The sequence below is a fragment of the Callionymus lyra genome, chromosome 6, assembly GCF_982586985.1.
Source record: "Callionymus lyra chromosome 6, fCalLyr1.hap1.1, whole genome shotgun sequence".
NCBI classification, from domain to species: domain Eukaryota; kingdom Metazoa; phylum Chordata; class Actinopteri; order Syngnathiformes; family Callionymidae; genus Callionymus; species Callionymus lyra.
The window spans coordinates 18,454,186-18,464,052 of NC_141823.1; the positions used below are offsets into that span (position 1 = coordinate 18,454,186).

At 41.0% G+C, this 9,867-nt stretch overlaps 33 non-coding genes across 33 annotated transcripts; all 33 read left to right on the forward strand.

Moving 5' to 3' along the window:
* The first annotated feature begins 24 nt into the window (after positions 1-24).
* On the forward strand, positions 25-97 carry trnav-cac (transfer RNA valine (anticodon CAC)). Its single transcript has one exon. It is a non-coding gene; the product is annotated as a tRNA-Val (tRNA).
* Positions 98-208: 111 nt separating this feature from the next.
* Positions 209-281, forward strand: trnav-cac (transfer RNA valine (anticodon CAC)). Its single transcript has one exon. It is a non-coding gene; the product is annotated as a tRNA-Val (tRNA).
* Positions 282-392: 111 nt separating this feature from the next.
* trnav-cac (transfer RNA valine (anticodon CAC)) lies at positions 393-465 on the forward strand. Its single transcript has one exon. It is a non-coding gene; the product is annotated as a tRNA-Val (tRNA).
* Positions 466-759: 294 nt separating this feature from the next.
* trnav-uac (transfer RNA valine (anticodon UAC)) lies at positions 760-832 on the forward strand. Its single transcript has one exon. It is a non-coding gene; the product is annotated as a tRNA-Val (tRNA).
* Positions 833-943: 111 nt separating this feature from the next.
* Positions 944-1,016, forward strand: trnav-aac (transfer RNA valine (anticodon AAC)). Its single transcript has one exon. It is a non-coding gene; the product is annotated as a tRNA-Val (tRNA).
* A 112-nt stretch (positions 1,017-1,128) lies between these two features.
* trnav-cac (transfer RNA valine (anticodon CAC)) lies at positions 1,129-1,201 on the forward strand. Its single transcript has one exon. It is a non-coding gene; the product is annotated as a tRNA-Val (tRNA).
* Positions 1,202-1,312: 111 nt separating this feature from the next.
* trnav-cac (transfer RNA valine (anticodon CAC)) lies at positions 1,313-1,385 on the forward strand. The gene has a single exon. It is a non-coding gene; the product is annotated as a tRNA-Val (tRNA).
* A 111-nt stretch (positions 1,386-1,496) lies between these two features.
* Positions 1,497-1,569, forward strand: trnav-cac (transfer RNA valine (anticodon CAC)). Its single transcript has one exon. It is a non-coding gene; the product is annotated as a tRNA-Val (tRNA).
* A 111-nt stretch (positions 1,570-1,680) lies between these two features.
* Positions 1,681-1,753, forward strand: trnav-cac (transfer RNA valine (anticodon CAC)). Its single transcript has one exon. It is a non-coding gene; the product is annotated as a tRNA-Val (tRNA).
* A 111-nt stretch (positions 1,754-1,864) lies between these two features.
* trnav-cac (transfer RNA valine (anticodon CAC)) lies at positions 1,865-1,937 on the forward strand. The gene has a single exon. It is a non-coding gene; the product is annotated as a tRNA-Val (tRNA).
* Positions 1,938-2,048: 111 nt separating this feature from the next.
* On the forward strand, positions 2,049-2,121 carry trnav-uac (transfer RNA valine (anticodon UAC)). The gene has a single exon. It is a non-coding gene; the product is annotated as a tRNA-Val (tRNA).
* Positions 2,122-2,416: 295 nt separating this feature from the next.
* trnav-uac (transfer RNA valine (anticodon UAC)) lies at positions 2,417-2,489 on the forward strand. Its single transcript has one exon. It is a non-coding gene; the product is annotated as a tRNA-Val (tRNA).
* Positions 2,490-2,784: 295 nt separating this feature from the next.
* Positions 2,785-2,857, forward strand: trnav-cac (transfer RNA valine (anticodon CAC)). The gene has a single exon. It is a non-coding gene; the product is annotated as a tRNA-Val (tRNA).
* Positions 2,858-2,968: 111 nt separating this feature from the next.
* Positions 2,969-3,041, forward strand: trnav-cac (transfer RNA valine (anticodon CAC)). The gene has a single exon. It is a non-coding gene; the product is annotated as a tRNA-Val (tRNA).
* Positions 3,042-3,152: 111 nt separating this feature from the next.
* Positions 3,153-3,225, forward strand: trnav-aac (transfer RNA valine (anticodon AAC)). Its single transcript has one exon. It is a non-coding gene; the product is annotated as a tRNA-Val (tRNA).
* A 295-nt stretch (positions 3,226-3,520) lies between these two features.
* Positions 3,521-3,593, forward strand: trnav-aac (transfer RNA valine (anticodon AAC)). The gene has a single exon. It is a non-coding gene; the product is annotated as a tRNA-Val (tRNA).
* Positions 3,594-3,704: 111 nt separating this feature from the next.
* On the forward strand, positions 3,705-3,777 carry trnav-cac (transfer RNA valine (anticodon CAC)). The gene has a single exon. It is a non-coding gene; the product is annotated as a tRNA-Val (tRNA).
* A 663-nt stretch (positions 3,778-4,440) lies between these two features.
* Positions 4,441-4,513, forward strand: trnav-cac (transfer RNA valine (anticodon CAC)). Its single transcript has one exon. It is a non-coding gene; the product is annotated as a tRNA-Val (tRNA).
* A 111-nt stretch (positions 4,514-4,624) lies between these two features.
* On the forward strand, positions 4,625-4,697 carry trnav-cac (transfer RNA valine (anticodon CAC)). The gene has a single exon. It is a non-coding gene; the product is annotated as a tRNA-Val (tRNA).
* Positions 4,698-5,544: 847 nt separating this feature from the next.
* Positions 5,545-5,617, forward strand: trnav-aac (transfer RNA valine (anticodon AAC)). Its single transcript has one exon. It is a non-coding gene; the product is annotated as a tRNA-Val (tRNA).
* A 295-nt stretch (positions 5,618-5,912) lies between these two features.
* On the forward strand, positions 5,913-5,985 carry trnav-uac (transfer RNA valine (anticodon UAC)). The gene has a single exon. It is a non-coding gene; the product is annotated as a tRNA-Val (tRNA).
* Positions 5,986-6,280: 295 nt separating this feature from the next.
* On the forward strand, positions 6,281-6,353 carry trnav-aac (transfer RNA valine (anticodon AAC)). The gene has a single exon. It is a non-coding gene; the product is annotated as a tRNA-Val (tRNA).
* A 111-nt stretch (positions 6,354-6,464) lies between these two features.
* Positions 6,465-6,537, forward strand: trnav-aac (transfer RNA valine (anticodon AAC)). Its single transcript has one exon. It is a non-coding gene; the product is annotated as a tRNA-Val (tRNA).
* A 300-nt stretch (positions 6,538-6,837) lies between these two features.
* On the forward strand, positions 6,838-6,910 carry trnav-aac (transfer RNA valine (anticodon AAC)). The gene has a single exon. It is a non-coding gene; the product is annotated as a tRNA-Val (tRNA).
* A 111-nt stretch (positions 6,911-7,021) lies between these two features.
* Positions 7,022-7,094, forward strand: trnav-aac (transfer RNA valine (anticodon AAC)). The gene has a single exon. It is a non-coding gene; the product is annotated as a tRNA-Val (tRNA).
* A 111-nt stretch (positions 7,095-7,205) lies between these two features.
* On the forward strand, positions 7,206-7,278 carry trnav-aac (transfer RNA valine (anticodon AAC)). The gene has a single exon. It is a non-coding gene; the product is annotated as a tRNA-Val (tRNA).
* A 111-nt stretch (positions 7,279-7,389) lies between these two features.
* trnav-aac (transfer RNA valine (anticodon AAC)) lies at positions 7,390-7,462 on the forward strand. The gene has a single exon. It is a non-coding gene; the product is annotated as a tRNA-Val (tRNA).
* A 111-nt stretch (positions 7,463-7,573) lies between these two features.
* On the forward strand, positions 7,574-7,646 carry trnav-aac (transfer RNA valine (anticodon AAC)). The gene has a single exon. It is a non-coding gene; the product is annotated as a tRNA-Val (tRNA).
* A 111-nt stretch (positions 7,647-7,757) lies between these two features.
* Positions 7,758-7,830, forward strand: trnav-aac (transfer RNA valine (anticodon AAC)). Its single transcript has one exon. It is a non-coding gene; the product is annotated as a tRNA-Val (tRNA).
* A 663-nt stretch (positions 7,831-8,493) lies between these two features.
* On the forward strand, positions 8,494-8,566 carry trnav-cac (transfer RNA valine (anticodon CAC)). Its single transcript has one exon. It is a non-coding gene; the product is annotated as a tRNA-Val (tRNA).
* Positions 8,567-8,677: 111 nt separating this feature from the next.
* trnav-cac (transfer RNA valine (anticodon CAC)) lies at positions 8,678-8,750 on the forward strand. Its single transcript has one exon. It is a non-coding gene; the product is annotated as a tRNA-Val (tRNA).
* Positions 8,751-9,413: 663 nt separating this feature from the next.
* Positions 9,414-9,486, forward strand: trnav-aac (transfer RNA valine (anticodon AAC)). Its single transcript has one exon. It is a non-coding gene; the product is annotated as a tRNA-Val (tRNA).
* Positions 9,487-9,781: 295 nt separating this feature from the next.
* trnav-uac (transfer RNA valine (anticodon UAC)) lies at positions 9,782-9,854 on the forward strand. Its single transcript has one exon. It is a non-coding gene; the product is annotated as a tRNA-Val (tRNA).
* Positions 9,855-9,867: the final 13 nt, after the last annotated feature.

A 9,867-nucleotide genomic window follows, 5' to 3' on the forward strand; every position in this document is an offset into this window, starting at 1 on the left:
CCTCCAATCTCTTCCTCTCAGCTTGTTTCCATAGTGTAGTGGTTATCACATTTGCCTCACACGCAAAAGGTCCCCAGTTCGAAACTGGGTGGAAACATCTTTTTAACACTGGACCACGAAGGGCTCAATGTGTTACGCTTCATCTTAGTAACACTTATACTTTCCTTAAAGATAAAGTTTTTAACCTCCAATCTCTTACTATCAGCTTGTTTCCATAGTGTAGTGGTTATCACGTTTGCCTCACACGCAAAAGGTCCCCAGTTCGAAACTGGGTGGAAACATCTTTTTAACACTGGTCCACGAAGGGCTCGAGGTGTTACACTTCATCTTGGTAACACTTTTACTTTCCTTGAAGATAAAGTTTGTAACCTCCAATTTATTACTTTCAGTTTGTTTCCATAGTGTAGTGGTTATCACATTTGCCTCACACGCAAAAGGTCCCCAGTTCGAAACTGGGTGGAAACATCTTTTTAACACTGGTCCATGAAGGGCTCGAGGTGTTACGCTTCATCTTAGTAACACTTGTACTTTCCTTAAAGATAAACTTTGTAACCTGCAATCTCCTCCTATCAGCTTGTTCCATAGTGTAGTGGTTATCACGTTTGCCTCACACGCAAAAGGTCCCCAGTTCGAAACTGGGTGGAAACATCTTTTTAACACTGGACCACGAAGGGCTCAAAGTGTTACACTTCATCTTGGTAACACATGTACTGTCCTTGTAGATAAAGTTTGTAACCTCCAATTTGTTACTGTCAGTTTGTTTCCATAGTGTAGTGGTTATCACGTTTGCCTTACACGCAAAAGGTCCCCAGTTCGAAACTGGGTGGAAACATCTTTTTAACACTGGACCACGAAGGGCTCAAAGTGTTACGTTTCATCTTAGTAACACTTATACTTTCCTTAAAGATAAAGTTTGTAACCTCCAATTTCTTACTGTCAGTTTGTTTCCATAGTGTAGTGGTTATCACGTTTGCCTAACACGCAAAAGGTCCCCAGTTCGAGACTGGGTGGGAACATCTTTTTTAACTCTGGTCCACGATGGGCTCAAGGTGTTACGCTTCATCTTAGTAACACTTGTACTTTCCTTAAAGATAAAGTTGTTAACCTCCAATCTCTTCCTCTCAGCTTGTTTCCATAGTGTAGTGGTTATCACATTTGCCTCACACGCAAAAGGTCCCCAGTTCGAAACTGGGTGGAAACATCTTTTTAACACTGGACCACGAAGGGCTCAATGTGTTACGCTTCATCTTAGTAACACTTATACTTTCCTTAAAGATAAAGTTTTTAACCTCCAATCTCTTACTATCAGCTTGTTTCCATAGTGTAGTGGTTATCACGTTTGCCTCACACGCAAAAGGTCCCCAGTTCGAAACTGGGTGGAAACATCTTTTTAACACTGGTCCACGAAGGTCTCGAGGTGTTACACTTCATCTTGGTAACACTTTTACTTTCCTTGAAGATAAAGTTTGTAACCTCCAATTTATTACTTTCAGTTTGTTTCCATAGTGTAGTGGTTATCACATTTGCCTCACACGCAAAAGGTCCCCAGTTCGAAACTGGGTGGAAACATCTTTTTAACACTGGTCCATGAAGGGCTCGAGGTGTTACGCTTCATCTTAGTAACACTTTTACTTTCCTTGAAGATAAAGTTTGTAACCTCCAATTTATTACTTTCAGTTTGTTTCCATAGTGTAGTGGTTATCACATTTGCCTCACACGCAAAAGGTCCCCAGTTCGAAACTGGGTGGAAACATCTTTTTAACACTGGTCCATGAAGGGCTCGAGGTGTTACGCTTCATCTTAGTAACACTTGTACTTTCCTTAAAGATAAACTTTGTAACCTGCAATCTCTTCCTATCAGCTTGTTTCCATAGTGTAGTGGTTATCACGTTTGCCTCACACGCAAAAGGTCCCCAGTTCGAAACTGGGTGGAAACATCTTTTTAACACTGGACCACGAAGGGCTCAAAGTGTTACACTTCATCTTGGTAACACATGTACTGTCCTTGTAGATAAAGTTTGTAACCTCCAATTTGTTACTGTCAGTTTGTTTCCATAGTGTAGTGGTTATCACGTTTGCCTTACACGCAAAAGGTCCCCAGTTCGAAACTGGGTGGAAACATCTTTTTAACACTGGACCACGAAGGGCTCAAAGTGTTACGCTTCATCTTATTAACACTTATACTTTCCTTAAAGATAAACTTTGTAACCTCCAAACTTCTACTGTCAGCTTGTTTCCATAATGTAGTGGTTATCACGTTTGCCTCACACGCAAAACGTCCCCAGTTCGAAACTGGGTCGAAACATCTTTTTAACACTGGACCACGAAGGGCTCAATGTGTTACGCTTCATCTTAGTAACACTTATACTTTCCTTAAAGATAAACTTTGTAACCTCCAAACTTCTACTGTCATCTTGTTACCATAGTGTAGTGGTTATCACGTTTGCCTTACATGCAAAAGGTCCCCAGTTCGAAACTGGGTGGAAACATCTTTTTAACACTGGACCACGAAGGGCTCAAGTTGTTATGCTTCGTCTTATTAACACTTATACTTTCCTTAAAGATAAAGTTTTTAACCTCCAATCTATTACTATCAGCTTGTTTCCATAGTGTAGTGGTTATCACGTTTGCCTCACACGCAAAAGGTCCCCAGTTCGAAACTGTGTGGAAACATCTTTTTAACACTGGTCCATGAAGGGCTCGAGGTGTTACGCTTCATCTTAGTAACACTTATACTTTCCTTAAAGATAAACTTTGTAACCTGCAATCTCTTCCTATCAGCTTGTTTCCATAGTGTAGTGGTTATCACGTTTGCCTCACACGCAAAAGGTCCCCAGTTCGAAACTGGGTGGAAACATCTTTTTAACAATGGACCACGAAGGGCTCAAAGTGTTACACTTCATCTTGGTAACACATGTACTTTCCTTGTAGATAAAGTTTGTAACCTCCAATTTGTTACTGTCAGTTTGTTTCCATAGTGTAGTGGTTATCACGTTTGCCTCACACGCAAAAGGTCCCCAGTTCGAAACTGGGTGGAAACATCTTTTTAACACTGGTCCATGAAGGGCTCGAGGTGTTACGCTTCATCTTAGTAACACTTATACTTTCCTTAAAGATAAACTTTGTAACCCCCAAACTTTTACTGTCAGCTTGTTTCCATAGTGTAGTGGTTATCACGTTTGCCTAACACGCAAAAGGTCCCCAGTTCGAAACTGGGTGGAAACATCTTTTTAACACTGGTCCATGAAGGGCTCAAGGTGTTACGCTTCATCTTAGTAACACTTATACTTTCCTTAAAGATAAAGTTTGTAACCTCCAATTGCTTCAAATCAGCTTGTTTCCATAGTGTAGTGGTTATCACGTTTGCCTCACATGCAAAAGGTCCCCAGTTCGAAACTAGGTGGAAACATCTTTTTAACTCTGGTCCATGAAGGGCTCGAGGTGTTACGCTTCATCTTAGTAACACTTATACTTTCCTTAAAGATAAAGTTTGTAACCTCCAATCTCTTTCAATCAGCTGGTTTCCATAGTGTAGTGGTTATCACGTTTGCCTAACACGCAAACTGTCCCCAGTTCGAAACTAGGTGGAAACATCTTTTTAACTCTGGTCCATGAAGGGCTCGAGGTGTTACGCTTCATCTTAGTAACACTTATACTTTCCTTAAAGATAAAGTTTGTAACCTCCAATCGCTTTCAATCAGCTGGTTTCCATAGTGTAGTGGTTATCACGTTTGCCTCACACGCAAAAGGTCCCCAGTTCGAAACTGGGTGGAAACATCTTTTTAACACTGGTCCATGAAGGGCTTGAGGTGTTACGCTTCATCTTAGTAACACTTGTACTTTCCTTAAAGATAAAGTTTTTAACCTCCAATCTCTTCCTATCAGCTTGTTTCCATAGTGTAGTGGTTATCACGTTTGCCTCACACGCAAAAGGTCCCCAGCTCGAAACTGGGTGGAAACATCTTTTTAACTCTGGTCCATGAAGGGCTCGAGGTGTTACGCTTCATCTTAGTAACACTTATACTTTCCTTAAAGATAAAGTTTGTAACCTCCAATCTCTTTCTATCAGCTGGTTTCCATAGTGTAGTGGTTATCACGTTTGCCTCACACGCAAAAGGTCCCCAGTTCCAAACTGGGTGGAAACTTCTTTTTAACACTGGACCACGAAGGGCTCAATGTGTTACGCTTCATCTTAGTAACACTTATACTTTCCTTAAAGATAAAGTTTGTAACCTCCAATCTCTTTCAATCAGCTGGTTTCCATAGTGTAGTGGTTATCACGTTTGCCTCACACGCAAAAGGTCCCCAGCTCGAAACTGGGTGGAAACATCTTTTTAACTCTGGTCCATGAAGGGCTCGAGGTGTTACGCTTCATCTTAGTAACACTTATACTTTCCTTAAAGATAAAGTTTGTAACCTCCAATCTCTTTCAAACAGCTGGTTTCCATAGTGTAGTGGTTATCACGTTTGCCTCACACGCAAAAGGTCCCCAGTTCGAAACTGGGTGGAAACTTCTTTTTAACACTGGTCCATGAAGGGCTCGAGGTGTTACGCTTCATCTTAGTAACACTTATACTTTCCTTAAAGATAAAGTTTGTAACCTCCAATCGCTTCCAATCAGCTTGTTTCCATAGTGTAGTGGTTATCACGTTTGCCTCACACGCAAAAGGTCCCCAGTTCGAAACTGGGTGGAAACATCTTTTTAACACTGGACCACGAAGGGCTCAAAGTGTTACGCTTCATCTTATTAACACTTATACTTTCCTTAAAGATAAAGTTTTTAACCTCCAATCTCTTACTATCAGCTTGTTTCCATAGTGTAGTGGTTATCACGTTTGCCTCACACACAAAAGGTCCCCAGTTCGAAACTGGGTGGAAACATCTTTTTAACACTGGTCCATGAAGGGCTCGAGGTGTTACGCTTCATCTTAGTAACACTTATACTTTCCTTAAAGATAAACTTTGTAACCTGCAATCTCTTCCTATCAGCTTGTTTCCATAGTGTAGTGGTTATCACGTTTGCCTCACACGCAAAAGGTCCCCATTTCGAAACTGGGTGGAAACATCTTTTTAACACTGGACCACGAAGGGCTCAAAGTGTTACACTTCATCTTGGTAACACTTGTACTTTCCTTGAAGATGAAGTTTGTAACCTCCAATTTGTCACTGTCAGTTTGTTTCCATAGTGTAGTGGTTATCACGTTTGCCTCACACGCAAAAGGTCCCCAATTCGAAACTGGGTGGAAACATCTTTTTAACACTGGTCCATGAAGGGCTCGAGGTGTTACGCTTCATCTTAGTAACACTTATACTTTCCTTAAAGATAAACTTTGTAACCTGCAATCTCTTCCTATCAGCTTGTTTCCATAGTGTAGTGGTTATCACGTTTGCCTCACACGCAAAAGTTCCCCATTTCGAAACTGGGTGGAAACATCTTTTTAACACTGGACCACGAAGGGCTCAAAGTGTTACACTTCATCTTGGTAACACATGTGCTTTCCTTGTAGATAAAGTTTGTAACCTCCAATTTGTTACTGTCAGTTTGTTTCCATAGTGTAGTGGTTATCACGTTTGCCTAACACGCAAAAGGTCCCCAGTTCGAAACTGGGTGGAAACATCGTTTTAACACTGGTCCATGAAGGGCTCGAGGTGTTACGCTTCATCTTAGTAACACTTATACTTTCCTTAAAGATAAACTTTGTAACCTCCAAACTTCTACTGTCAGCTTGTTTCCATAGTGTAGTGGTAATCACGTTTGCCTCACACGCAAAACATCCCCAGTTCGAAACTGGGTCGAAACATCTTTTTAACACTGGACCACGAAGGGCTCAATGTGTTACGCTTCATCTTAGTAACACTTATACTTTCCTTAAAGATAAACTTTGTAACCTCCAAACTTCTACTGTCATCTTGTTTCCATAGTGTAGTGGTTATCACGTTTGCCTTACATGCAAAAGGTCCCCAGTTCGAAACTGGGTGGAAACATCTTTTTAACACTGGACCACGAAGGGCTCAAGTTGTTACGCTTCATCTTAGTAACACTTATACTTTCCTTAAAGATAAAATTTTTAACCTCCAATCTCTTCCTATCAGCTTGTTTCCATAGTGTAGTGGTTATCACGTTTGCCTCACACGAAAAAGGTCCCCAGTTCGAAACTGGGTGGAAACATCTTTTTAACACTGGTCCATGAAGGGCTCGAGGTGTTACGCTTCATCTTAGTAACACTTATACTTTCCTTAAAGATAAACTTTGTAACCTGCAATCACTTCCTATCAGCTTGTTTCCATAGTGTAGTGGTTATCACGTTTGCCTAACACGCAAAAGGTCCCCAGTTCGAAACTGGGTGGAAACATCTTTTTAACATTGGACCACGAAGGGCTCAAAGTGTTACGCTTCATCTTAGTAACACTTGTACTTTCCTTGAAGATAAAGTTTGTAACCTCCAATTTATTACTGTCAGTTTGTTTCCATAGTGTAGTGGTTATCACGTTTGCCTAACAAGCAAAAGGTCCCCAGTTCGAAACTGGGTGGAAACATCTTTTTAACACTGGACCACGAAGGGCTCAAGGTGTTACGCTTCATTTTAGTAACACTTATACAGTACTTTCCTTAAAGATAACCTTTGTAACCTCCAAACTTTTACTCTCAGCTTGTTTCCATAGTGTAGTGGTTATCACGTTTGCCTCACACGCAAAAGGTCCCCAGTTTGAAACTGGGTGGAAACATCTTTTTAACACTGGTCCATGAAGGGCTCGAGGTGTTACGCTTCATCTTAGTAACACTTATACTTTCCTTAAAGATACAATTTTTAACCTCCAATCTCTTCCTATCAGCTTGTTTCCATAGTGTAGTGGTTATCACGTTTGCCTAACACGCAAAAGGTCCCCAGTTCGAAACTGGGTGGAAACATCTTTTTAACACTGGTCCATGAAGGGCTCGAGGTGTTACGCTTCATCTTAGTAACACTTATACTTTCCTTAAAGATAAACTTTGTAACCCCCAAACTTTTACTGTCAGCTTGTTTCCATAGTGTAGTGGTTATCACGTTTGCCTAACACGCAAAAGGTCCCCAGTTCGAAACTGGGTGGAAACATCTTTTTAAAACTGGTCCATGAAGGGCTCAAGGTGTTACGCTTCATCTTAGTAACACTTATACTTTCCTTAAAGATAAACTTTGTAACCTGCAATCTCTTCCTATCAGCTTGTTTCCATAGTGTAGTGGTTATCACGTTTGCCTAACACGCAAAAGGTCCCCAGTTCGAAACTGGGTGGAAACATCTTTTAAACATTGGACCACGAAGGGCTCAAAGTGTTACGCTTCATCTTAGTAACACTTGTACTTTCCTTGAAGATAAAGTTTGTAACCTCCAATTTATTACTGTCAGTTTGTTTCCATAGTGTAGTGGTTATCACGTTTGCCTAACACGCAAAAGGTCCCCAGTTCGAAACTGGGTGGAAACATCTTTTTAACACTGGTCCATGAAGGGCTCAAGGTGTTACGCTTCATCTTAGTAACACTTATACTTTCCTTAAAGATAAACTTTGTAACCTGCAATCTTTTCCTATCAGCTTGTTTCCATAGTGTAGTGGTTATCACGTTTGCCTAACACGCAAAAGGTCCCCAGTTCGAAACTGGGTGGAAACATCTTTTTAACATTGGACCACGAAGGGCTCAAAGTGTTACGCTTCATCTTAGTAACACTTGTACTTTCCTTGAAGATAAAGTTTGTAACCTCCAATTTATTACTGTCTGTTTGTTTCCATAGTGTAGTGGTTATCACGTTTGCCTAACACGCAAAAGGTCCCCAGTTCGAAACTGGGTGGAAACATCTTTTTAACACTGGTCCACGAAGGGCTCGAGGTGTTACACTTCATCTTGGTAACACTTGTACTTTTCTTGAAGATAAAGTTTGTAACCTCCAATTTATTACTGTCAGTTTGTTTCCATAGTGTAGTGGTTATCACGTTTGCCTCACACGCAAAAGGTCCCCAGCTCGAAACTGGGTGGAAACATCTTTTTAACTCTGGTCCATGAAGGGCTCGAGGTGTTACGCTTCATCTTAGTAACACTTATACTTTCCTTAAAGATAAAGTTTGTAACCTCCAATCTCTTTCTATCAGCTGGTTTCCATAGTGTAGTGGTTATCACGTTTGCCTCACACGCAAAAGGTCCCCAGTTCCAAACTGGGTGGAAACTTCTTTTTAACACTGGACCACGAAGGGCTCAATGTGTTACGCTTCATCTTAGTAACACTTATACTTTCCTTAAAGATAAAGTTTGTAACCTCCAATCTCTTTCAATCAGCTGGTTTCCATAGTGTAGTGGTTATCACGTTTGCCTCACACGCAAAAGGTCCCCAGCTCGAAACTGGGTGGAAACATCTTTTTAACTCTGGTCCATGAAGGGCTCGAGGTGTTACGCTTCATCTTAGTAACACTTATACTTTCCTTAAAGATAAAGTTTGTAACCTCCAATCTCTTTCAAACAGCTGGTTTCCATAGTGTAGTGGTTATCACGTTTGCCTCACACGCAAAAGGTCCCCAGTTCGAAACTGGGTGGAAACTTCTTTTTAACACTGGTCCATGAAGGGCTCGAGGTGTTACGCTTCATCTTAGTAACACTTATACTTTCCTTAAAGATAAAGTTTGTAACCTCCAATCGCTTCCAATCAGCTTGTTTCCATAGTGTAGTGGTTATCACGTTTGCCTCACACGCAAAAGGTCCCCAGTTCGAAACTGGGTGGAAACATCTTTTTAACACTGGACCACGAAGGGCTCAAAGTGTTACGCTTCATCTTATTAACACTTATACTTTCCTTAAAGATAAAGTTTTTAACCTCCAATCTCTTACTATCAGCTTGTTTCCATAGTGTAGTGGTTATCACGTTTGCCTCACACACAAAAGGTCCCCAGTTTGAAACTGGGTGGAAACATCTTTTTAACACTGGTCCACGAAGGGCTCGAGGTGTTACACTTCATCTTGGTAACACTTGTACTTTCCTTGAAGATGAAGTTTGTAACCTCCAATTTGTCACTGTCAGTTTGTTTCCATAGTGTAGTGGTTATCACGTTTGCCTCACACGCAAAAGGTCCCCAATTCGAAACTGGGTGGAAACATCTTTTTAACACTGGTCCATGAAGGGCTCGAGGTGTTACGCTTCATCTTAGTAACACTTATACTTTCCTTAAAGATAAACTTTGTAACCTGCAATCTCTTCCTATCAGCTTGTTTCCATAGTGTAGTGGTTATCACGTTTGCCTCACACGCAAAAGGTCCCCATTTCGAAACTGGGTGGAAACATCTTTTTAACACTGGACCACGAAGGGCTCAAAGTGTTACACTTCATCTTGGTAACACATGTGCTTTCCTTGTAGATAAAGTTTGTAACCTCCAATTTGTTACTGTCAGTTTGTTTCCATAGTGTAGTGGTTATCACGTTTGCCTAACACGCAAAAGGTCCCCAGTTCGAAACTGGGTGGAAACATCGTTTTAACACTGGTCCATGAAGGGCTCGAGGTGTTACGCTTCATCTTAGTAACACTTATACTTTCCTTAAAGATAAACTTTGTAACCTCCAAACTTCTACTGTCAGCTTGTTTCCATAGTGTAGTGGTAATCACGTTTGCCTCACACGCAAAACATCCCCAGTTCGAAACTGGGTCGAAACATCTTTTTAACACTGGACCACGAAGGGCTCAATGTGTTACGCTTCATCTTAGTAACACTTATACTTTCCTTAAAGATAAACTTTGTAACCTCCAAACTTCTACTGTCATCTTGTTTCCATAGTGTAGTGGTTATCACGTTTGCCTTACATGCAAAAGGTCCCCAGTTCGAAACTGGGTGGAAACATCTTTTTAACACT